At 41.9% G+C, this 23,885-nt stretch overlaps 1 protein-coding gene across 9 annotated transcripts in view; it reads left to right on the top strand.

Moving 5' to 3' along the window:
- The window catches only part of SEPTIN11 (septin 11), an 86,151-nt gene that overhangs the window by 14,105 nt on the left and 48,161 nt on the right, over positions 1-23,885 (top strand). For 2 of the 9 annotated variants that reach the window (XM_070614563.1, XM_070614562.1), the window contains exon 1: positions 21,115-21,190. The exons of the other annotated variants lie outside the window; for them this stretch is intronic. The gene's annotated coding sequence lies outside the window, so the exon portion shown is untranslated. Of the gene's footprint in view, positions 1-21,114; positions 21,191-23,885 lie in introns of those variants that run through there. 9 annotated transcript variants of the gene reach the window in all.

Raw genomic sequence — 23,885 nt, 5'->3', positions numbered from 1 at the left:
ATACCCTCTTCTTACCAAATGGAGATACCACCCTAGGCTGCAGAACAGCTCCGTCAGATGGAACTTTCTATGATCATGTTCTACTGCTGCATTGTTCAGTGTAGTAGCCACCAGCTGTATGTGGCTATTGAACACTTGAAATATGGCTGGTGCAACTGTAGAATTAAATCTTACAGATTTCATCTTAAATCTTCTAGAATTTACCTTGTTTAATTTCAATTAATTTGCATTTTAATTAGCCAGATGTGGCTAGTGGCTACCATAGTGGATAGTGAAGCTTAAGGAGTATAGTCTAGAAGAATTTACAATCTGATCTCTCCTTTTTTAAGATAAACTTTTTAGTTTAGGGACATTTTAAACATATACAAGAATAGAGATATGGTATCATGAACGCTTCCATCTCATCACCCAGGCCAATCTTATGTCATCGATTTCCCTTTCTCTCTAACCTCTTTCTCTACCCCCGACCCCCTAAATTATTTTGAAGTAAATCCCAGGCACAGTCTAATCTCATTTTAAGAGCTAAGCTGGTGACCTGGGAGAAGGGGGGAAATGATATCAGGAAGAGGTACTCAGGATCTTCAAATGTATTTGTGATTAAAAACAAAAGACTTGAAGTATATGGATGGTAAAAGTTGTAATTAACAAAGATAGGTAATGTTAATTACAAAAGATATGTAATGATTATATAGATGAGTGATATTCTGTATGTTTGAAATATTTCATCACCATTGTCATCATAATAAAAAGCCAAGTTTGAGCCCAGAGATGGAACAGTCACTGTGTCAGGCGTCGCTTACCTTGCTTATGTTGAACTTTGGTTTATGGGTAATTTAAACATTCAAACGTTGTTCACGGGCAATATTTATTGTTGAGCTTTATTGAATGCCAGCAGTGCTATAGAGTCGTAGGACTTTAAAAGATAGAAAGGCAGCTGAGGACCATTTCTAGCCCGATCTCCTTGGAGCACTTAGTTCCAGAGAGTAGGATCTTGCTTTGAGCTCTCATTGCACTGCCCAGTTCTTTCTCTCACACCACACTTGCCACATCGACTGATTCGCTGAGTTAAAGCTTGCACTAAGTCACTCCTAACTAGTTTTTAAAACGACAGATTCTATGACCTCTTTTAGGGGAGAGAGATTATTTCTAAGTCTCCGTGTGGTGTTGTAGATACCCTTGTTGGAGAGAAATGTTTTTGTAATTAACAGTATAAAGAAGTCATTTATGAAATTTTATCTTTTGGGCTGAGAATTTATGCCTATTACTGGTAGAGATTATTAGAGGAAATGCCTGTTTGTTTTCTGTATTTCTGTTTATAAAAGAAACCCTTGTAGCAAGCACATTTTGGTCGTGTGGACACACTGAAGGAAATACTGCTTGCATCGATGATATTTAAAAGTGCACTTTTCCTTCACAACATAAAGCAAGAATTGTTGCTGTGCTTTTATAGTTGAATTTAGGGGCTTATAAAGATTTTCTTCCTTATGGTAGAGTGCAGAATGTGTATATTCTAAATTTGGAACGCTATACTTAGGATTTCAGGATTTAAGGGGAAGGAATTTGTGATGGTAAAAGGATCTTGTATCATCAGAAATGCTCCCAGGCCTTGGCTCAGCTGTCCTATTGATGGAAAAAGATAATCACTTTAGAAGAGGAGCTATTAAACATTTCAGCAACATTCTGAACAACTGCAAGGCTATAGTTGCGACAGGATGCCCTTCCTCTCCCATGGTCACGTCTCCAGTAGAGTCTGCCCTTTGTGTTCCTTTGGGCTTTTGTTAACCACATTCCTGGGAGAGAGGGAAAAGCTATGTCTAATCGCATCATCTGTGTTGCACTTTAGTCCAATTTGCTTCTATTCCATGATTTGTGGAAATAGTGAATAGTTGGTTAACACCCTGCGTATTAATGTTACCACGACTCAAGATTTATGCCGTTTTTGCTAATAATACTCCTGTGAAATGAGCATTCTTGTCTCCACTTGGCAAGAGGTTTGAATCCATGGTAGGGCTAAGAACAAGATTGAGAAAGATGTTTTGTCAAAATCAGTTGCTCTGTCCTTTTCATGCAGGGTAGAGACAAGAAACTGTTAAGACAAGAAACTTTTGAAATGACTGACCTGATTAGGAAAATATAGCGACTATTTTCAGCAAGGAGGGCACGAGATTAGTATGACTAGCAGTTTTTTTTTAATGTATTAAGCTTATAGATTTCGAAAGGCTTTTATAATAGACCAAATTTAAACCTAGCAATAACACATCTTGAAAAAGAAAATAAAAAATTCATGTAATCTAGATCTCAATTAATGCTTGCACTTTATTACAGTTAGGAAAATACTTAACTTGATAGAGCCATAACATTAATAAGAAATAGAAGTTTACCTTATGTATTCTCTTTAAAATAGTGTATGATCAATGGTTTATCACGCAGCTTTGGTAGACCTCAATTTGATTCTGGATTGAATTATTTATGGCATGGTAAGACAGTAAGGGAGAGAAATCGATAAACCATCTTTGAGCAGGATGAGCTTCATTATTTGACTCATTTATTTGAGGAAGAAAAACACCAAAGGGACAACTCTCAGATTTTCAAACTACTGTGAATGGGTAGGCACATGCCACCTCTTGGCTCTGGCTGGTGAAATGAGGACCTTAGTGGTGCCCTAGCTTTCAGTTTTCAAGAGAAGCTGGACATTTAGAGTTTGAGGTGAAATTTCCTCTGAAAATGTTGGCCACTGAATCAAATATTTTTAAAATACTGTGTGGGCCACATAAACATGTTTGTGGGCTGAGACTGCCAATTTGCAATCTGATTTCATTTGTTTTTCTTGTATTTGGATAAAGAAACCATTAAAGTTTTTTGTTGTTTTTCGGTGCGTTTTTTTGGTATGCCCATTTTTGTAGCAAATGTGCTTATTTTTAAAATAGAAGTGAAGCAGTTGCTTGAACTCTGATTTGAGACTGTGTAGATCGTTTGAGGACAGCAGCAAGACTTTTAAATTGTTTCCTTAACAGGATATCTCCAAACAGGTTTGAGCTGTAGGAGATGGAGTGGGGAGAAGCAGAACCGAAGTTGAGCTGTGTGGTGTGACTGGAGCCCACGGCAGAGAGAGCGGGGGCATTCTTGAGTGTGGTCTCCCGGGCAAATGTCCCTCTGCAAAAACAGGTGCTATAGATAGTGAATGGGTTTGGAGTTTTTTCTTTTTGGTTGATGTCCAATGACAGTTAATGGCTGTTCCTTACAGGCTGTGAAATTATTTATGAGCCTGGCAGTAGGAGGATGTAAAATGCAAGTGGCTATAGGTAGAATAAGGTCTGTTACCAAATTCCAATAAGTTGTTAGTGCTAGAGCCAGGAGGGACGTTAGAGGTCATCTACTCCAGGGCCTTCCTGTGAGAGAGGAAACAGAGGCCTGGGGGGTTCGCTTGAGGCTCAGATTTCTCATTAACCCTTCGCTGTCCAGCAGGAACTCAGCACTCGCCCTTCTTTGCCCCTCTTCTTCCCATCTATTGAATTGTGACAATTAGAGAGTCTTGAAAAGCAAAAAAAGCAAATGTTTAGTAAACAGAATATTTAGAAAATGTCTTCCTAGGAGGTTCCTTTAGCTTGTCTTTCTAATTCTCAGAAACATTTTATTGATAAAATTTCTGTTATTTTTGTATGGATTTTGAGAGCCTTCTTTTCAAAAGCTTGCTCTTCCATAATGTTTTTAAGAAGCAAAAAACTGGTTAGATCATCAACAGAAAATGTGGCAAAATTACCTTTAATTCTGCAGAATTTCCTAGTGGTCATTTGAATCATGTGAAGTGGTTGATTTTAGCTGTTTCTGAACTATAAAAATGGTAGTTCATGATTCAAGATCGCAGTTTGAGACAACGGGTAACGAGGAGTATTTGGGGTGTCTTCCTATTCTTCTAAAGATATTCTCGGCATTTTACATGGTCATTGACCATTCAGCCCTTCTCAGTTTATCCTGCTCAAACACTGTTATGCTGGAGCATTTTTACTGAGAAATGTGGAATGGAAAGCTCCATGTGCACACGTGGCCCAATCTTCCTTTCACATATTATGTTTGGCTTGAAAAACCTCCTTTGCCTTGAAGAAAAGACTACCAGCGAAAGTCAGATGCTGGATTTGTTCCTAATTTTTCAGGCCAGCAGAATCAAGTTGGAATGGAAGTCTTGGTCAACAGCACCATAGTTTGATATGCTGTTATATTAATATTACACCTTGTCTTGAGGATCTGAGACTCTTGAAAAAATTGCCCTGTTATTGTCATCAAATTCTAATTCTGATTTGGCGGTGGTAGTGGGGGTGGGGGAGCCAGTGGGCCCACAGAAAGCAAGGTCATAAACTTCAGACATTTTCTTCTGCTAGTTTTCTAAATTGAATCCATTGAATATTGGCTTTGTCAACCAACTTTTGTAGCATTTGAGCATTTTGGAGATTCAAAAATAAGCATAAAGTAAGAGACATTTGAGCTTAACTCTGATAGTTAGGGAACAACTTGAGAGATGTTGTGACCTCTAGATCATATTTCAGACCCCTAACCAAATAAAGTCAGTCTTTGGACTTTAGGCATCAAGGGAATTCATAATAAATGTATGCATGCTCATTTTTCTTAAGAAATTAGAAAAAAGAAATCCACCCAAAATCCAGTCAAGAGGAGAAAGCCAAACTCTACCAACTTCATGGATCATAAAGATCAGAGTGCACCACAGCTGAATAAATACAACTAAGAGCCATCACAAACAGCAACTGGCAATGGGATGCTTCTGTACTATGAATAGGAGGGTTAGTTAGAAATTCACTCTGACATTTCAGGCCCCTTTGAACTATTAATTTAAAATTCAGGTGCTTACTCCAGTTCTTAAAAAGCATTTCATAATACTTGTGTACCAACTATCGAACTAAAGGGCCTTTTAATTTTTATTGGGATAAAAGATTTTCCAAAGGAAAAAGGTATTGGAGAAGCCGAATGTGTTTTTCCCTCCCTCTTAATTTATTTCTGCAGAAATGCCCTTCCATACTCTTTTTCCCTTCAGGATAAAGGCTCACCTCCCATATACTTCTTTTTTTTTTGAGGAAGATTAGCCCTGATCTAACATCTTCTGCCAATCCTCTTTTTCCTGAGGAAGATTGGCCCTGAGCTAACATCCGTGCCCATCGTCCTCTACATTCTATGTGGGACACCTGCCACAGCATGGCTTGCCAAGCAGTGCCATGTCCACACCTGGAATCCAAATCAGTAAACCCTGGGCCACCGAAGCAGAACGTGTGCACTTAACCACTGTGCCACCGGGCCGGCCCCTAAATCCTTCTTAATTATGATCTTTGAATCTTGCCTGGGTGTAGCACAACATTTATAAATATGCCAAGACTTTGATGAGCTTTTTAGAAGGGTAGTATTTGCTTGGGAAAGTGGGGAAAGGAAAACCGCCTTAAAGTGGACACAACTTTGTGACTGTTCACTGATTCCCTGCTCATCTTAAAGAAAGTCTGGGTGTGAAATGCCAAGTGGTTGTCACAGTGCCTCTCTTCCGTCCAGCTCCATAAGGTCCTTTAAAAAAAGGGTCTTTTAAAATATGGGGATGTAAATTATTTTTCTAAAGTCCAAAGTGGAGCAATGGCTCCACAAGATACAACACGTCTAGGTGGTTATGAGAGCAAACTTACCATGATTATAGTGAGGTTGGACAACTTTTCTTATGGTTATTGGCTATTTATATTTATTTCTTTCTGAATAACCTATTCACATCCTTGCCTTCCCCCTCCGCCGCTCCCCAGATGAACTATTTCTTTCTATCTTGTTCACATTCATCCTTTATATATGTGCAAATAATCTTCTCCCAGTCTGCCATGTATCTTTGTTTTTGATGTCTTGTTATACAGAAGCTTTAAATGTGCCATCTTTTTGGTTTCTGTTTTGGTGTCTTGCTTTAGAAAACTAGTTCACTTTTCACTGAAGTTCTTTAATTATGCTTAACAGCTATTTTGTCTTTTGCTCAGTGGTTTAGAGGGGAGAAGAATAGTAACTGTTAAGAAACAGAGTCCATTTATCCAGTGGGAGATGTCCTGAGCTAATAAATTAGAAACAAATCAAAGAGGAGACAGAAAGGGAAGAACTGGGAACCCAGGACATGGAAAGGAATGGAGCTCAAGAAAAGCCCTTTTAGGGGCACAGACATTTAGTACCCTGCGATTTGAAGAAAGTTTTATGAGATAATTAACAGCTAACTTGTAATTAGCAGTTGAGTACATGCTGAGCGAGATGGAAGGCAAGCCCTTGAGGTGGTGATGGATCTTTAACTGAGTTAGGAGCTTGTCGTTTTGGGGGAGAGTCTCATTTTAACACTCCTTTCATTTGGGTTATTTCCAGGTTTATAGATCAAAGTAAGTTTCTTATCAATAGTAAGTAATAATATCGAACACTCCCCCAATGGCAGGCACTGTGCCTATGCACTTCATATGCATTATCTCATTTAGTCAGTAAGCAAACTTGAGTTGGTGCCATTTTGATGCCATTTAACAGGTGAGAATAAAAGCTTGAGAAGGTTAAATAACTTGCCCAAAGTCCCACTTGAACCCCTTGAAAAAAGAATCAGAGCCCCTCCCCCCTGGGATCTCTGCTCTTCTGTGCTGGCTTTGCTACCCTCTGCCAGGCTGAGGAATGGGTCCATCTCTCCTGCCAAGCCCTGGCCCTGCTCTCTAGCATCGTTTCCCTCAGTCGGGTCACAGGTAAACCTACGTGTTGTTGTGGTGGGAGGGGATTGGATGGACCTTGTCAGCATGTGTTCACGAGACCCACACGTGTGAGGCAGCCCCACAGAGGATGCGTGAGGGAAGCAGCTCGCTGGCTGGTGCTTAGAGCATGACCATCTCCCCAGGGCTCTCCATCAACAGTTCAGCTCCCCAGCTCAGCATGTATTTCGTCAGACTATCCCAAGCATAACATTCCAGTTAGCGAGAATGTGCCACATGTCAAGCAAACAGGACAGAAACTGAAATTTGTTTTTATGGAAGAAATGCTGGGATGAATCGCTGATGTAATTTAATAGTTGTTAAAGCAAGTTAAAAATCCAGGCTTTGTTACTTACTTCCTTTGAGACCTTGGGCAAGTTTCTTTGTATCTCCGTGACTTAATTTCCACGTCTGTAACATGAGAATAATATCTATCTTACAGGGTGGTGAAGATGTACACTTTACTGCATATAAAGCACTTAGAATAGTGCCTGGCATGCAAATAATGCCTTATGAACGTTAGCTGGTTTTATAGATTTAAAGCAATAAGCCATGTTTCCAGAGTGGCGGTGCTGTACTATTTCAGTGCACTTCGTGGACCTCTTTATATTTTTTTCTCGGACAGTTTTGGTGAGTTGATACCACTTTTACCTCCTTTTGTAGATGAAGGCATTTCTTGTGGTCTCTAGAAAGTAGGGTTTATTTGAGCCCCAGCAATACTGCTTCTGGCTTTGGGTCTGTTCTTTTTCACCATGGCCACATTCTTTTGATCACTCAGATGTAGTCCCCTCATTTAGCCTAAAGTGTTGGGGTCTGTCCCTTCTGGTGTTGGTGGTGTTTATAAGTTCCATTCCTACCAGCTGAAATCTGGATTAAAACATCCGGGATGTCATGTGTTGACTCTCTCTACTTCCTCTTCCTGTTGTCCTCTTGCTCCTTAAAATGACCCCTTGGCTACAGTACTTGTCGACTGTGTACAGCTCAGTAACCCAGGTTGAGCTGACACTGACCCTGCCATGCCCTGTACTAGGTGCTGTGGAGGCAAAGTGAACGCCACTTCAGGTTTTTGTTGCTTGGGTTTTCAGAGTGTTCAAGCGGGAAGGACTCTTAAAGAAATCATCTCATCCAGCTCTTTCATTTTGCAGAGAAGGAAGCCAAGACCCAGGAGAGTAAGTGACCTGCTTAAGCCCCACAGACTCAGAACTGGAGCCAAATCCTCTGACTTTTGCTTATGTCACAAATCCAAGGACAGTGGAACTGAGGCTTTCTAGATAGGCAGTTTGTAGGCAAGTTCTTGAGGGGTTTCCCATTGCCCAGTGGAGAAAACCCAGACTCCCCTTCCAGTCACTGATCCCATGTTTAGCACCCTGGTCACTGATTAATTTATGGTGAAAACAATTTAATCATTTTGGAGCTGGGCTGCAGATGGAATGAATCAACTTTAACGTAGGCCCTCAATGCAGTTGGATATTTATGGTGAACCACCCTTTGTAAAAAATGTGAGCCCTTGTAAAAGGCTTGTAAAAAGGTAACACAGCGTGGGTTACTGTTGGTGCCGCCTGTGTGGGCACCTCCAGCCGGTGGCCTACAGAATCACTAATGCCTTACAGACAACACAGAACACCATTGCAAAGCTCTCTCTACCATCCCAAAGAGCTTACTGGGACGGTGTCAGTCAGGGACACTTTTGGTTAGTTGGCATACTTTATACCAAAACGAAAAGTACTTCCATAGCCATCCCATGGGTTTTTCTTGCAACTTCAATCCACTTCTATTATTAATTTTTTAAGTTTAAAAAAATCTACTTATTAATTCATTTTAAATAACGATAATCTTATTACATGTTAACATAAGTTTTGTGCACTGGAACTACATTTTTCAAACCAAAAGACTAGTGAGATGAGATGCATTGTTTTACATTTTTGCAAATCTTTTTAATGGCGGACTTTATAGAAGACAGCTGTACCTTCAGATCCGCTGCTCGTTCACTCTGATGCAATATATTATTTTGGTTGAAGTGCGTGAAGGAGATCCAGCCTCACAGATACGTGGAAAAGGAGGAAGTTGTACACTCCTAGAAGTTTTCTGCCGAGGCCCCAGGGAACCTCTGACCACACTTTGAGAACCACTCCTTTAAAGGAACTTCTCCCAGCAGCCTCATTCCCCTGTAGGGAAGAGCACTGAGTTTCCTGATGGATGGTATGGAGAAGGAAGTGGGCACTTCTATTATTTTGAAGTTAGGACTCAGTGACTGTGTGCTGAGGGTAGTGTGTAAGGTAACACTATAAAGAAAAACAAGAAAGCGATTTAATGCACATTCAGGGTAGTGTTTGCCTCTGGTGTGAGCATGAGAGAGTGACGCCATCTTGTAGGGTACCCTGGGGCTTCAAAACTTTTGGCAATCTCTGTTTCTTGGGCTGGATGTTGGGTATATGGGGGTTTGATCTATTTTCTTTACATGGTAAGGATATGTTAGAGACACTCATTTTTAAAGAGAGCTCAGGTGTCTAGTACTTGGGAGAAACAATGAATCAATCTTTTCTGCTTTTTTGGCATGGATCTCTTGAATCTTTCTAGTTCTACAAAAACACCTATTTGGATACATGAGTTATGCCTGTGTCCATCACAGTCATTTTCATTTCCTGTACTTGTGTTCACATAAGATCTAAGGCTTGTGATTCCCTTGTTGTTGTATGAAGAAACAAAATTGGAGACTCTCAAGCTCAAATATGGAGCTAGAATTGTGAGATTTCTTGGTGTGGGAATGGTCTGGTGACAGTGGCCTACCACCGCTCTGAGCCTTCTCTGTCACGTTGATCCAGGCCCACAAGGGCTGGTTGGTTGTTTTGCTTTCTGCTGGATAATAGGCTGGTTTTCTGGTCTCAAAACTATACTAAAGTTGTGTTTCTTGGACAGGGTAACCCACTATTTGACTTGCATTTGGATGGATTTCCTCCCTGTCTTTTGTGTCTTCTTGTTTGGCTTCAGTATTTTATGCTTCTATATTGATGACTGAATACTTCTAGCAAGGTTTTATCTGAAGCCTGATAGCCACTCTAAGGTGGGCTCTTGCAACTTTTCTTCTCTTATCCCTTTGTGAGTGACAGAATCCCATAATTTCAGAACTATAGATTGTTTGTGCACCCTCCCTCAACAACCCCTCCCCACTCCCCTGTGTTACAGATGAGGAAACCGAAGCCCAGAGAAATGGTGGTGCCTGTCATTAAAGCAGACCCCAGCTGGAATAGGGACGGAGGTCCTGGACGTCTTTTAGCTATGGAACACAGTGGCTAAAGAAGCTCTGTATGTGTGTGTGCTGATTTGTTTTAAGGTGGATAAGTCCAGCTACACAATATAATATGAAATGAAGAGGAGAGAAGAAGATAGTTTTCTAAAGAAAGTCTATTTGGTGGGAGAGAAATTTAGACCATAAGAGAAGGCTCAAGAGGAAGAAACAATCAATTTTTTTTTTTTAAGATTTTATTTTTCCTTTTTCTCCCCAAAGTCCCTCGGTACGTAGTTGTGTATTTTCAGTTGTGGGTCCTTCTAGTTGTGGCATGTGAGATGCCACCTCAGCATGGCTTGATGAGCAGCGCCATGTCCGTGGCCAGGATTCAAACTGGCGAAACCCTGGGCCGCCGAAGCAGAGTGTGCGAACTTACCTCTTGGCCACAGGGCAGACCCTGCAACTCCCAATTTTTATTGGAAGGAGAGAAAATGGTATTAAATAATTAGGTGACTTTAAATTTATTAAAGTTTGATTTTGGAAGGGCTTGCTATTTGTTGCACTTGCAGAAATATTATTGCCTAAATTGATGACATCTGAATATGTTTGCATAGGTCTGAGTAAACTATTTGTAAATACCTTATGGATTGTTAGGACATCAAAAAAACAAGTATTTTGTGTTGGTGCCACAGTGGCTGGTGGTTTGCATATTTGTTCCACATTGCAAGCTGCAGACAAGTACATGTAAAGGAATGTGAATGCAATTAAAATGCCTTCAGAGATGGGAGTCTAAGTAAATATTACATTAAGGGAAACAACATAAGTGAAATTGCCAGCTAATGCTTCGCTCAGAGAAGGCTTGAGAAACATGAACACTAGTTTCCCTGAGAGTAAAAAATATTACTAGTTTTAAAAGGCTTATTTTTTAATATAAACTGAGAAGTGCATAGTGGTGTTCCATCAGCAAATCAATGGCTATTTATTTTCTCCTTAGTCTCATCTTAAAAGGCTGAGCCTCTTCCCCTCTAGACAGGATGAGGGATGCACCTGGAGATGTCCTCCCATCCCAAAAGGTGCATCTTTTTTTAGGATAATTAAGATGATAAAATGGCTTGCCAGTTCCTTGCACATAGTAGGTAGGAGTGCAGAAAATACTTCTTTTCTTCTTTTTTTAATGCACATCTGTCAGACTTCATTGACGTATTTAAGACATTCTTCAAAAATGCAAAGCAAACCTCTTAACCAACATAATAATGCAGCAGAATTTTTCATTGGATTTTCTATCTAATTGAAATTCAGAAAATATTTCTTCTTCTCCAGACCCTATTACCAAAAGTTTTTTGGCAACACAACCATATGTGTGATTGCTCCTCTGTGGTCTGAGAAGCTAAGGAGGAAGCGATAGGAATTTCGGATGTGTTAGTCATGTGGTTTGAATCAGTCAGGACTGCAAACTGCATCCTGCCTTTCTTCTCTCTGATACATTTTCTTTGCCTCTTCTGTGTGAGCTTTCATGGATTTTTCTAGGTGACTGGTTTTATAGTGTCGCTAGAGAGAAATACGAAAGGAGACTTGATACTCTGCTTTTTGGATGAGAGTAGGAGTGATTGCTGCAGGCTGTTCAACTTTAATCTATAATCTTTAGGTTAGACTTGTTCCTTGTGTGTGAGAAATGCAAACAGCCACTCTAGCAGCTGGAGGTGGAAATGCGTCTCTTCTCAGATTCTTCCTCCTCTTGCTTCCTGCTCCCCTCCCCCTCTTAGCTCCCGCTTCGCTGTCCTTATGAGCTCCCACATGGTGGCTTAGGGCCTGTGTGCCATGACAGAGCTACTTCTCCTACTATTTCTGACCTCAGAAGATGGTGCCTCCACTCACATGAGGCTGTGGAAATCCCCTGATGGCCAACACACACATCTCACTCTGGTTTATAAAAGGTTGACCAGAGTGGCTTTTCTAGGCTCTCTTTGCTAACTAATGTAGTGGCAGGGGCCTTGGGGGCAGCCTGCCCGGCTCTGAACCACAGCTGACTTGCTGCATGACCCTGAGCAGCTCAGGCTTTGAGCTTCGGTTGTCTCAGCCGTAAAATGGGAATAGTAATAGTGCATCCCTCAGAGCTGACTGTGAGAAGAAGTGAGGTCAACGTAAAGTACGCAGCATGGTGCCTGGCGTAGCTAGCTGGATAGATAGATTTGTAAATATTAACTTTAACTTCAGCAGAATAATTATTTCCCCAAGAGCAAGCGCCCCGACAGTGTTTGACCTCTGACTAGGCACAGTTAGTTGCCACTAAGTGTTGGGAAAGGACCATACTGAAGCATGTGGCTAGAGCAGTAAGGTCTCTCTCTTCTCCATTTTCCAAGGGCCCCCGCTAAACCTCACCTCCCCATCAAACTCATCTGGGACGTTTTAGCCCATAATGAATGCTCCCTCCTGTAGGGCAGTTGTTTTTTTCGTTGGAGGAGGCAGGGCGGCGGGTGGGGGGTGAACTCTGTGAGAACTGAGTCTGCGTTCGTTCATCCTAAACATACGGCACTGGCTCCATGTGCCATTGTGGTAAGTAAAGTGCAAAGTAAGATGAGTAAGACAGGGTTCCTGTCCTCACAAAGTCGACATTCTTCTGGGGCCTGACCCATGGGAGGGTGAGTGCACTCCTAGGAGCAGGATGCAACGAGCTGTCCAAACACAGTGAACACTTGTAGGATAGGAGCACTGGTGTCTAAATCTAGGAACCAGGGAAGGCTTAGTGAAGAAGGTGGCATTTTGCCTGGAATTTTAAGGGTGAGTAGGATGTGCCAGGTGGAGCTGAGGATGGAGGCATTCTCGGTGCAGAGGTGGGTGTGCTTTGAAAAGAGTCAGTTGTCCAGCTTAAGGTATGGGTGGGGGTGGACTTGGAATCTCACAAAACTGGTTTGAGTGCTGGCTCTGCCATTTAATTGAAGTTTGGTTTCCTCATCTATAAAATGGAGCCAATAATATCTACTTCACAGCTTTATGAGGATTAAAGGGGAAGATTTTTTAAAGTTCCAGGTATGGTGCTTGGCACAACAGTGCCCAGTGAAGTGTTATTTATGTGATGGCTGTGGTAGAAGGAGGAAAGTATTGAGAAGCTTGAAGGGTAGACCAAGCATGGCGGCCTCGGGATATCTGGTTTCTTTTTGCTAAACCGCACTTAGCATTGTGGTCTTTACATAAATGTTCAGTGGTTGCTTTTTGGTGGATTGATCAAGGGAAATGTTAGAGCCCCTCTTTTTAGTTCTCTAGCCAAAAAAGTAGTTGAGTCTCTTCCCTCTTTTCCCTACTGTAAATATTTTAACCTTCATTATTCAGGTACTCCAGGCAGCTTTGAACCGATGCTTTCAATATCAATCTACTTTTCTGCCTTCATCTCAGAATATGAGGTGAGATACGAGGTACATTTATTAATGCTCTACTCTCCATGAGGACAGAAGCTTCGCTCATTTCTCTGTCCAAACATACCTGGTTTTACAGCAATTGTTCCTGAGGGTTTGTGCGTGTGAGCAGCCAGATGACTTGTGGCTGTCACACTGTCTTCCGCATTATTACTATCTGGACTAAAGAGTGGGTAGGAAGTGGCACGGAGCAGGAACCCTGGGGATGGCTGCCAAGCCTATTTCTTTACATCGGCGGTTGCAGCTGCCACAGTGCACAAAACCCACTCCTGGTCATTGCCAACCGAAGCCTGCCCATTGGTGCAGTGGTGGCAAAAGGGTTTAACTGCAGCCATGATTACAGTAAGAGAGAGGGTCTGACCCTCTTCATGTGGGAGGGATTTGAGGCTTGGATTTTTCTCAAATCCAAATGGCCAAAGTTGCTCTTCGTGTTTTTACCAGTGTAATTATCACTTATTTCCCCTTGCCTGCCTTTCATTTTCACTACATGAATAATAATTATTCTAGTGAACCATTAGGCTTTGGAAGAGTTTAAGGCAGCTACTTGGATCAGTGCCTAAGACTTCTGCTAATTCTGTTCTTTGTTTCACCTTGGGTTTCATTTAACTTTCTCAGTTTCTCCTTCCTGCAGAATGTATGAATTACAGCAAGGATCCTTGCCAAGCTGTGATCTTTCAAGTTTCGATTTCAGCTTAATGCTTCCCCGTAATCATGGTATCAAAGACTGTCAGAAACATATCCTCATTTCACATATCCCATGACTCTTAATCTATTAGTCTAGGAGCACTGAGGTGGAACTGGGCCCCGTCTCAGTGAGAAGTCTAGGTTGCTGACCAACCCCTTTGTGCTTTGTGCAAACAACATGCATGAAAATGTAACCTCTGCTGTTTGCACATATTTTATCTCTACTTCTGAGAGCTGATGGGATTGTATAACAGGTTGTTGTATGTAGTAGAGGTTTCCCAGTGTCCTTCTTGGGTCCTACTTGGTTTTTCAGAAATACCGTGCTAATAATGATAATGAAAATGCCTCTTTAAGAGACAATGGAGGGGTGGAGGGGACTGTGGGAACATTCTTCTGTGGCAGCATGTGAAAAGGAGGTTTGTTTTGCATTAGCTGATGGAGACAAGAAAGCCCGCGTCTACAATCATCCATCAATAGGAAACATTTGTGAGTAGAGGAAAATTGTAATATAGCCTCTTGGCTCTGCTTTCCTAAGCGCGCCAAAATGTATGAGAAAACCCCCAAACCAACTTTCTCCCGCAACTGGATGGATGCTTCTATGTTATGCAGTCAGCCTTCTGAAGGCAGAAAGTTGTTTGTTCTGCTGGTGGGAATACTTATTTATTTTTTTTAGTGGTTACTAATTAGTTCCATTTTGTGAGAAGGAAAACAGAGTAAGGAAGAAATAAGAAAGCTTTAGCTTGATTAGAATGACAGAAATTGTAGCCATAACTGGTGGAATCAATCTATTAGGTTCTCTGCAAGATACACTTTTTTTTTTTTTTTTTAAATGCTCTGAAGGAAGTTTGCCTCAAATAGCTTACCGTTTGGGTGGTTACCCAGGCTAGTAATCTTGGTTCAAACCAGTTCTACACCCAAGATCTCTTGGTCTGCTGCTCTGGGGGGAAGATATGTTCCTAAGTGCACTGTGGAGTAGGAAGCAGAAAAATCTTTCGTGATGTGACTGCTCTGTGATTGTTCCCAGTTAACACCCAGTGACAGATCCTGGGAATATGTGTTCAGTTGTGCATCACTTATATGTGCCTTCATAATGCTTCACTTTAAGGAGTGTCCCCCGTAAAATGAAATGTGAACCAGTTTTAAAGTCTTATATCCTCTACATTTTTTTTTTGGCTGAGGAAGATTTGCCCTGAGCTAACGTCCACTACCAATCTTCCTCTTTTTTTGTATGTGAGCCACCACCACAGCATGGCCACTGACAGACAAGTGGCGTAGAGCCACACCCAGGAACTGAACCCAGGTCACCAAAGCAGAGAGGGCCAAACTTAACCACTAGGCTGCCAGGGCTGGCCCTTATATCCTCTAACCTTAATTCTTCAGTTTTTCCAGTTCATTGACTTCCATGCCCCTTGGACCTCTTTCTGTTCCTGCTGCCTCCCTTGACAGCACATTCTACCTCTTGGTCTCCTTCCATCTCCATTCCTTGTCTGCAACTATCCAAACCTTATTTCACCTTATCATGAGCTAGGTCAGATCTGAACCCCCCTAAGAAAGCCTTACTCTTTTGCTGTGGCCCGTGTTAATCTCTACTGTCTGACCTTGACAACCTTTGTGCCATATTTCATCATCTAATATTTTGCAGTTGTCTTCTGTTTTATCTCTGATTTTTCTCCCTAATAAGGCTTGAGTTCCTTAAGAAGCTTTTGCATTTTCTAGAATTCTTGTTAGGTAGTAGGCACCTAACTATTTGCGGTTTACTTTCTTGTTGGAAGACTTCCTCCAAAGGCAAAATGATTCTCTAGCTGGTTAGTGGTTAGTTGCCTTATCAAATTTGGTATAAAAGAGGGTGCACATGCTTTAGTGAATTGAGAGAGATCTAGTTTACTATGCTTTTACTAATTTCTGTCCTTTTTGCCCCTGGTGACGTAGTTGTTTGTTTTCAGTTAGAGAAATGCTAATATTCATTATTATATCCTATCCTAAAGTCACACAGGAGAATATAGGAATATTATAATGCCCTCGGTGGTAGGCAGAATCCTAAGAGGGCCCCAAGATCCCAGCCACCTGGTGTCCAGGCCCAGGATCACCCCCAGAACCTGTGAATATGATGGGACAGCCACCCTGTGATTAGGTTCTGTTATGGCACAGTTGACTTTAAGATTGTCCTGGGTGGACCTGACCTAATCAGTCCTTTAAAAGGGACTGAACTCTTCCCGAGGAAGGAGATTTGAAATGTAAGGGGGACGTGAGGGATTCTCGGTTGCTGGCTTTGAAGATGAGGTGGCCATATGGCTAGGAACTGTGGGTGACCTTTTGGAGCTGAGCTCAGCCCCTGGCCGGACAGCCAGGCAGGAGAGTAGGCCCTCAGTGCTACAGCCGCAAGGTACTGAATTCTGTCAACGGCCTAAACAAGCTTGAAAGTGGGATTTTCCCCCAGAGTTTCCAGATGAGAACTGAGCCTGGCCAGCACCTTGATTTCAGCATTGCGATGTCCTGAGCGCAGAACCCAGCCATACCAACGCAGACTTCTGACCCGTAGAACCAAGAGCTGATCAATAGGTGTTGCTCCAAGCCACTAACTTTGTGATAAGTTGTTACATGGCAATAGGGAACTGACACATACCCCAAATTTATGTAAACAGCTTCTATTCCACCCTTCTAGTGTTTCGTCCAGGGCTGAGATTAGGATGTAGTGGAATTCTTAGGAAGGCTTGAGAATTTTGGCCAAGATTGTTTAGTAATATTTTCAGAGTGATATCAAGTTTTAATTTGTATGTTTATTTCCTGAAAATGTGTTTATCATGGCTTTGGTTATTTTTCATATAGTCTCTCAATTTTCAGGGGCTAGAAATGTATGGCTGCACTCTGAGAAGTTCTGGATCAGCTGGCTTAGGACCTGAATTTGTCTTGGGAGGAAAAAGTGGCCAGGCTGTGACTGCACCGTCCCTGGTGCTCTTGTTTATGACTGCCTTCGAGGTGGTTTGGCTTTTTTTTTTCTTTCTCAGAGACTGCCTTGATATGGTCATTACCATAACTGAAACCCCCTTCCATTTTCAGAAAGGGACAGAGATAAATGATCTTTCAAAAAGGAAGTGGCTAATTTATATCCGGTGATAGAAATGGTGGCATAGGGAAGGAAGTGTTCCGTCCATATTTCATTATTTGCTGATTAATGCATTGAGTGAATAGAAATACACAAACTGAGCCACAATATCTCTCAGATAGGAAGCACTGAGGAATTGATGTGTGAATATGAGGAGTAGAACGGCATAAAAAGTTGAGGAAAAACACTTCCAACTGATATGGGCCCTGAATTATCTTTGACCTCCTATTCATCACTGTCTTAAAAAAGCTTGTCTGGAGGCCGGCCCTGTGGCGCAGCAGTTAAGTTTGCACATTCTGCTTCTCAGCGGCCCTGGGTTCGCCGGTTCGGATCCCGGGTGTGGACATGGTACTGCTTGGCACGCCATGCTGTGGTAGGCATCCCACATATAAAGTAGAGGAAGATGGGCAGGGATGTTAGCTCAGGGCCAGCCTTCCTCAGGAAAAAGAGGATTGGTGGCAGATGTTAGCTCAGGGCTAATCTTCCTCAAGAAAAAAAAAACTTGTCTGAAAGATATAACACACCGTAAAGACAGGACAGAAGGAACAGAAATGACCCAGTGAGCGACCGTGAGACATTTGGGTGGTTTTCTCCTCAACAAGAAAGGTGATATGTTTGAAATGGAATCGGATTATTTGGGATCCCACTGGAAAACCAGAGGGTTTTGAAATGATTAGTGACCCTCCATGGTTTTCTCATTACCTTTCCTAGGTGGCTAGCTGCGGGAAGGGCTTCTCATCATCTCTGTGATGTCGGGTGGTGCGAGAGAGCAGCTGGAGCATCTGTTTCTAATCAGATCGTGCCTTTATAAATACTTCTTGCCTATTTGTCACATTGCTTCCCTCCCACCGCCGGCTTCCTCTGAGTACTGCAAAATTTGTCAGTCCCTGGAATGCACATGTGGGCCTTGTCATTCCCAAACATGAAACTTTCTGCTGATCAGCACTTTGTAACGTTAGGCTGTTACAGGCATTAGTCACTGGGCCTCAAATAGAAAGCCTGGTCTTTGGAAACTTAAGAAAACGTCTTTTGTGTTGTTGTTAATTCTTGGCATCCCGTTAGGTTTAACCTCTCAGAGTTTATACAGACTTTGAGGAAAGCATTCTGTCTGTAAGAAAAAAGTGCTCCCACTTTTTACAATTTTTGGATTGTCCCACTTTGTAGTTATTTGCTGAAAGGCTGTTTTAGTTATATCCCAACACCCCCCGCCTCCCCAGGATCAGGGTTGTGAGCAGCAGCTGGGGCTCTGTTCATTTCAGAGACCCGTTCCTGGGGACTGCTTTTAAACAGTATTTTTCCTAATTGTTATATGAGAAACCTAATGTCTGATGGGATGAAGGTGGGAGTCTAGCCACAGACAAACCAGCCCGATCTTGGAGGAAGTATGGGCGGTGGCTGTGTCCTGTGCAGGTGGATGTGGAGACGGTGGAAAGAGGCTGGAGGCTCGGGTGGAGGAAAAAGGACTGAAGCGGCGCTGTGTTTTTAGGCTTTCGGCTGCTAGTAGGTTTCACTCAGCAGCCAGTATGAATTCTTGTCTTCACAGCCTGCCCAAGCCCACGCGTAACGGGGAGAAGGGGGGACCAGGCACCAGGGTGTCGGGTGTCTGCCGTGGCTCTCTCTCTCCCACCTGCCCTGTGCAGAGGGAAAGCCAGGCTGCCACTGTACCTATCTCCTTATCTGCAAATGAGGAGATGGGATAATATGATTTCTGTGAAACATCACACTGGATACAAACTTTGGTGAAGTCTGATGGGGTAGTTTTAGGAAAAGAGGAGTACTCAAGTCATGGGTTTCCAGGCTCAGAAATAGAAATCAGCTGGTAGACTGGGTGCACTTATGTCAATTAAGAGGGCTGGTGGGAAAGGTTCGGCCGAAAAAAGGTGTAGTGGGTGGTCATTCCATCTGGGCGCAGAAGAGAAAAGCTAACCTGGTTCCGGTGGCTTCAAGAAGTCTTCACTGTCCAATTCAGACGCTAGCGGGGGTGGGGGGTTCAAGATGATTCAACTGTGGAGTTTTTCCTCTGCAGGAGGGTGGAGGCCTATAAATTTATGCAGACTTTTTTAGGGTTAGCAATGTGCATGCTATTCGATGTTATTCTAGGGGCCTCTCAGATACCTTGAAGTAGATGCTGTTGCCATTTGGCATAAGAAAAGGGGAGGAAGGACAGATTTGATTGGAGAATGAGGGGGTAGGATGAGTTCCACTGAGATGTTGGTTTAGAGATGCCTGGGGCATGGATGCACAGGAGGAGGAGGGGCTGCGGGTTGTGACTATGGTTGGTGACTGAAGTCGTGGGCAAGGATGAGCTCATCCAAGAAAAGTGTGTCAAATGAGCCAAGGATAGAGAACTATGTTAATTAATTCCTGCGACAGCCCTGTGAGATAGTGTATTTTAAAGCTGACAAAACAGGCTGAGAAGTTAAATGACTTCCCCTAGGTCACACAGCTAACCAATGGCAGGGTTGCCCTGAGTCCTCAGACGTTAAGCACTTTCCCGTGCACTGTCCTGTTTTTTTGCTTACTCTCATTGCTTTCTATGTGACTTGGTTCTGTTATTAGAAAAAATAAGTACTCATATATTTTATCCTATCATCCACCTATTAGCTGGAATAAAAATGGCAGGCTTACCTCCTTTAAAAAGATTTTTATTATCCATTTATTTGTGTATTTATTTATTTTTTAGATTGGCACCTGAGCTAACAAGTGTTGCCAATCTTTTTTTTTTCTCCCTGCTTTTGTCTCCCCAAATCACCCCGGTACATAGCTGTATATTTTAGCTGTGGGTCCTTCCGGCTGTGACATGTGGGATGCTGCCTCGGCGTGGCCCGATGAGCAGTGCCATGTCCACGCCCAGGATCCGAACCAGCGAAACCCTGAGGCGCTGCAGTGGAGCATGAGAACTTAACCACTTGGCCATGGGGCCAGCCCTTCCATTTATTATTTATTGTTATTGTTATTAGCATTCCCTGATTTTTAAAATCTTTTATTTATGTTCTATTATAAAAGTGTGAGGGGTTTTTCTGGTAATAATTCAAATATTACAGAAACATAACAATTAGAAAATAAAATTTCTCTATAATCCTACCATCCCCAAAGAGAACCTTTACACCATATTATTTTTGAGAGGATCTGGAAAAGCAAAATTTGTTCCTCCACTAGGAGTCTTTCGGAGAGTTACTTAGAGATGGCACTTGAAATTGGGGCAGCTACTTAATATTAATCAAGCTCTTTTCTGGTCATTTTGTGTGTTTCCAAGGGTGGCTCCCTGGGTTTGGCAGTCAAGCTGATGTCCCTGGTTTTGTGACTTGGAGACTGGCCCCTGGATGCTCCGTCTTCTCCGTCCCAGCCTTTTTCACTAGGCTGCACTCAAATTCTTTCCTCATGTGGTTTTCCTCCTGACCGTTCCCCTCTTCTTCCTGGCTCGCTCTCTTCTACTGCTTGTGTGAGACAATTTCCTTGGGGGTTTTCTTGGCTCCAACCTTGGGATTTCATGGTATAGATGACAAGCAGAGTAGTACATGTTGTCCAAGTCATCCTTAAAGAATGCAGTCCTCATTGGTAATGAGATCTTTAGACACTTTATATTGTGAAAGTTACCCCAGCAATGCCTAGCCTTGACAACATCCCAATGCAGGCTTCAGAATTGTGGTTTGGGTCGATACTTTGCATTCCAGTGTTTTCCCTTTTGCATGGGAATGAAGGGCGTTTCCTATCTTCCCACAAACTTTCCTTTTTTAAAAAGAGAATATGAAACCAGTTCAATACTCTGTGGAATGTAGTTAGATAAGAGTATGTATTTACAAAAATAATCTATCAGGCATTTGGGTAAAACTTACTTCTTGGACAGTTTGTGAGGCCAGAATTTCTCCAAATACTGGGAAATGGCCGGTGGTCAGTCAAGGATTTCATGTGAGAAACAAATGTTCTTCTCTTTGTCTCTCTTCAGCATCTGTACTACTGAAACAGGACCTCAGAAGAAGATACAACCTAAGATGAGGAGGGCATATGTACCCCTTCTCCTCTCCAAGTGGGTATCTTTATGGGAAATACCAGACAGCTAAGAGAATGTGCCCCATTTAAAATTGGACATTCGTTTTCTTGAGAGTTGAGTCAATCATTTCTATCTCCTCCCATCTGGCAATGATGGTCAGAAAGACTCTGTTTTCATCTGAATATATAAAACTTGCGTATCACCTGGAAATAGGAGCGATCTACTAAATTAATACCCAACAATTCTGCAAATTAATACATATTTTTACCTACTATAGGCTGGTGGATTCACTGGAAGAGTGACTACTTAATCACAGGGGTTATGAGTTTGCATAGTATCGGGTACTTTGGATAGCTTATGATTATATGTCTGTGCCTGATTGACACCTGAGTGCCCCCTTAGATTGTAGCTCCATGAGTTAGGGATGCTTGATATTCTCACCATTATCTCCTTAGCATTTGACACAGTATCTAGCACATGTTGGTACTCTAAATATTTGTTGGAGGCCGGCCCCATGTCTGAGGGGTTAAGTTCCCAGACTCCGCTTTGGCGCGCCAGGGTTCGCCAGTTTGGATCCTGGGCAAAGATCTAGCACCACTCATCAAGTCATGCTGAGGCAGCGTCCCACATAAAGGAAGTAGAAGAACCTACAACTAGGATATACAACAATGTATTGGGGGGCTTTCGGGAGAAAAAAAAAAGGGAGATTGGCAACAGATGTTAGCTCAGGGCCACTCTTCCTCACAAAATAAATAAATATTTGTTGAATGAATGAAAACATGAATAAAGATTTACTTTTCTTCTTGATGAGAGACGGTTAACTTGCACAGAAGAGCTATTTCCTACATTTTGTTTGAGGCTATAAATCTACCTTTCAAAAATCTTGTGGAAAGTGGCAGATAGAACTGAAGGAAAAAAATTGTTTTTAAGCAGACCTGTTGCAGAGGGTGGGTTCATAACTTTTATTTAACTAAGTCGTAATTATTATAGTTTTTTTTTTTTTAAGATTTTATTTTTTTCCTTTTTCTCCCCAAAGCCCCCTGGTACATAGTTGTATATTCTTTGTTGTGGGTCCTTCTAGTTGTGACATGTGGGACGCTGCCTCAGCATGGTTTGATGAGCGGTGCCATGTCCGCGCCTAGGATTCGAACCAACGAAACACTGGGCCGCCTGCAGCAGAGCGTGCGAACTTAACCACTCGGCCATGGGGCCAGCCCCAATAATTATTATAGTTAAACAAGCAAAAAAGAAAAGTTCATATGGAAAACACGGAGGTATGCACACAGATTTTTATTAGGTTTGCGGTTTCCTGGAAAAGTGATAGAAACTCCCCATCAAAGGTCATTTAAAAATTGAGCCATCTTGATCCGGCAAGAGAAAACATACTACCAGGAATTTTTTTTTGCCCTGTTTTGGCTTTTCTCAAGCAACATGACAAATTTGGATTTATGCATCTCTGATTTCTAGATTCAAGAACGAAAGGCTTTGCTTCGAGGTCATTTGGTTAAATCTCCTTGTTTTACAGATGAGGAAACATAAACCCGCAGATTAAGTGACTTGGATCCATATAATTTATTATCCATAAAATGAGGATTTGAGAAGAATGTAATCACCACTTCTTGTCAGTGAAAATCTCCAGCTCTCTAAATGAATGTATAAAATAACTTACCTCTTAAATTAAAAAAAAATTAAATATTAAAGGGGTGAAATTTTTCTAAACTTTAATTGTAATGCCTATTTTTAAAGGTAAAAGTTAAGTCTAATTGTTTTCAAAATACTTTAAAACATACATCACCTTGGTACCATTCTCACTTGCTTCCGCTGGCTGATAAGGATCAGCAGCTACAGATTACCTAACCACATCTAGTGAAACCTTCGGTTTTAAAAGGAACGAAATGGGATATCACTTCACTTTGAGTAAGGTGAATAGAATCCATCTGGACACATCCAGTTTGTTAATTTCAAGAGGCTCTGGGCTGGATTAAAATAGAAGGAAAAGTGAAGACGGGGAATCCAGAATGGTTTCCAGCTGTGGAGGATGTTGATGCCTGCAAACAGGAACGTGACTCTACGGCTTTTCCCCCAGCTTTGTAAATGAGTTTCCTATTTAGGGTGGATTTTCTTCATTCTACAATCGTCATTCTCTCTTCCACTTTCTTTTTGTTCACTCTGTTTTTCCCTTTGTGATTTTTCTTTCTTAGTTAGTCTGAGGACTCTGCTGATCTGTAGCTTCTCCTGGCATGCCTAGTTGCAATAGAAGAGTTCCTGATTTATTTCAGATTTTAAAATCACAGTTCTCTCTTCCTCACACCCAATTTAGGGAAAGGAAGCCCAGGTTTCCTGAGGACCTGTTAAATGCTAGGCACTCTCACACATACCACTTCCTTAACTCCTCCCAACCACCTTGCCAAGTGCTCCATTTTTACTGATAGACAAAGAGAGATAAAGCTAGGAGGTAGGTAGAGCTGGTGTTCAAACCCATGGCTGTCGGACTCCAAGACCTTCACCATCCTGCTCCTTCAGCAAGATTTAGAATTGTGGATCATATTTTAAAGCCGCACTCAGATTGTAGGTGTTGGCACACAGTCTCATTTGTTTTATAATTATTTCAATAATGAAGTCAGTGATGTATCTTCTAAAAAACTTATCAATTATAAACTTCAGAGTAGTATAAATTCAAAATAAAGTTACGGTTTGGGCTTAAATGGCACTTATCTAGAATGCTTCTGCA

The sequence above is a fragment of the Equus przewalskii genome, chromosome 3, assembly GCF_037783145.1.
Source record: "Equus przewalskii isolate Varuska chromosome 3, EquPr2, whole genome shotgun sequence".
NCBI lineage: Eukaryota > Metazoa > Chordata > Mammalia > Perissodactyla > Equidae > Equus > Equus przewalskii.
Note: the sequence above shows the minus strand (reverse complement) of the source record. Positions and strands in the feature narration are given on the sequence as shown.